Genomic DNA, 2,829 nt, shown 5'->3' on the forward strand with positions numbered 1-2,829 from the left:
AATAAGAGGAAAAAGCTAAAAGCCATTTGGGGCTGGGGCATTTGAAGAACAAGAAAAGAGCAAGTTTAGGAGCCAGCTGCCATGAATATGAGATGTATGAAGAGAGAGGTGAAGAAAATGAACTTAAAAATTTTTTGCTCTGTGTTAAGACTGAAATCCCTTTTGGCATTTTTTTTTTTCTTTCTAAGAGTCTAAAGTAAAAATTTTAAGTGGTTTGAAACTACTGTTGTTTTGACTGTTGTTTTTCTTGTTGTCATTTTAATGTCATTCTGGGAGGAGATAGTCCTCAATACAAGAACAAGAAAACCCACATATCTATATATATATACTATAATGGTATTTAGGACTTTATCAGTGGCAAAGATAGAAATCCCAAACTGGCCTAAGCGAAAAATGAATTCTGCAGGCTCGCCAGATTGGGAGAGTCAAAGGTAGGTGTGGCTATGAACTGGTTTTAGCAGAAGAAAATTCTAATTGGACTGCCTTGGGTCACATGACATTCCTTAAACCAATCAGTATGGTCAGAGAGATTGGACTACTTCAGTTGGCCAGTATGGGTAGTAGGCCCTCTCCTGGGATGGGAGGGGTTAATGAAGCACCTTGACTGACAGCTTCTCCAATCGCGTAGAGTGGAGAAAGGGTGGCTCCCCAAAGAATGGACGCTGTTGAGACAAACCGCACACATCCACTACAGAGGATTACATATGAGGAGCCCTCAGATACCATCCACACCAACTTCCTACCCTGAAAGTCTTCCTTCTCCAACATCCTGGAAAGATGGGCATCCAGATGCTGTTTGGAATCTTCCAGTGATGACCACTCATTATGCTTTGGGGATGCCAATTCTGTTTCTGAACAATTCCAGTTACAAACATTTCCCTTAAATTGACCTACCTTCTTGTACCTTCCCCCAATCAAGTAGCTCTTTCTTTTAGGGCCTCACAGAATAAAACAAGGCCCTCCTCTCCATGTCAAACTTTTAAATGTTAGGGTCTCTGGAGGCTTCTTTTCGGATGGTGTAGGGGTGACAGCCAATTTCTTGGGGATAAACACATCAACCTGGAAATTAAGAGGCCTGAGCTCCACTCCTCACTCTGCCTTTCATGCAGAATAGTGGCTACTCTGAAAGTCGTTCGTTGTACACTGTTCCCATTTTATAGATGAGGATACTGTGCCCATTCCCCCACTCCCCAATTCATACGTTGAAATCCTAACACCCAAGGTGATGGTAATTTGATGTGTGGCCTTGGGGAGATATTAAGGTCATGAGGGTGGAGCCCTCATGAATGGGATTAGTGCCCTTATAAAAGAGACACAGGAGAAATCATTCTTCTTTAAGATATATGGGGATGCAAGGAGGAGATACCTGCTGTCTGCAAACCAGGAAGAATGCTCTCAGCATGAACAGAATTGGCTGACACCTTGATCTTGGACTTCCCAGCCTTAAGAACTGTGAGAAATAAAAGTTGTTTAAGCCACCCAGTCTATGATATTCTGTTATAGCAGCCTGAACTAAGATAGATACTGAAGTAAAGGGACATGCCCAAGGTCACACAATTGGAAACGTGGAAAGCTGAAATTTGCATCCAGGACCACATGACTTCAAAACTTCCATTCTTTATCGCTCTGTGAACTTGAGCCAGTTATATCTTTCCTTTGGGCCTTAGTTTTCTCATCTGTAATTTGGGAAAGTTAGTGTGCGTTACAATCACCTGGAGGGCTGTTAAACCACAGATTGCTGGGGCTAATCCCCAGAGTCCTTGATTCAGTGTTTCTGGGGTGAGGTCTGAGGATTTGCGTTTTAACATGTTACCAGGTGCTGTCACTCTGGGTTCTTCACTTTGAGAACCACTGTAATAGTTGATTCCTGCTCTAACATTTTATGATGTGGGGTGGGGAAATTTTACCTTTCCATTTAGCTTGGGCTTAGGCCTTTATTAAAAGGTGTGTGTGTGTGTGTGTGTGTGTGTGTGTGTGTGTGTGTCTGTGTCTGTGTGTGTGTGAGTGTGTGTGTGTGTGTGTGTGTGATTTTGCTCTGCAGGAAAGTTAATTCAAGGGAAATTCAAGGTGTAGGGAAACAGGTGGGGTAAAGAGGAATAACAGATGCCTGTTCAGATTTGAAGGGAACCGAAAGGAAGAGTCTGGGTATTATAGGTTTTCCAATTACAATCATTCTATTTATTGAGCACTTACTATGTGCTAACTGCTTTCACTACTTTATCTTATTTAATTCTTACAGCCACTCTATGAGGTAAATATCAATACTGATGCTTTGCCAATGAGAAACTGAGGTTCAGAGAGGATAAGAAACAGAGCTAATTTGGTGCAGCTGCTTGAGAAAAAATTTACATGGTTCCTCAAAAAGTTAAGCAATTGTACTCCTAGGTACGTACCCAAGAGAACTGAAAGCTTGTCTGCTCTAAAACTGTAGCTGAATGTTCCTAACGGTATTATTCATAACAGCTAAAAAGTGGAAGCAGCCCAACTTTCCATCAACTGCATGAACGGATAAACTAAATGTGGTGTAACCACACACTGGAATACCATTCAGCAGTGAAAGAAATGAAGGACTGGTACCTGTGACAACATAAATGAACTTTGAAAACATTATGCTGAGTGAAAGGAGCCAGTCGCAAAGGGCCACATGTTGTCTTAGTCCATTAATAGGAAATGTCCAGAATAAGCAAATCTGTAGCCATTAAGTATATGATGGTTGCCGGGGGCTGAAGAAAGGGAAGAGAATGGAGTAGTGACTGCTGGTGGGCATGGGTTTCTTGTTCTAGGTGATGAAAATACGCTGGAATTAGATAGTGATGATGGTTGCATGAC

Source organism: Pteropus vampyrus, unplaced genomic scaffold, assembly GCF_000151845.1.
Source record: "Pteropus vampyrus isolate Shadow unplaced genomic scaffold, Pvam_2.0 Scaffold36, whole genome shotgun sequence".
Lineage (NCBI taxonomy): Eukaryota > Metazoa > Chordata > Mammalia > Chiroptera > Pteropodidae > Pteropus > Pteropus vampyrus.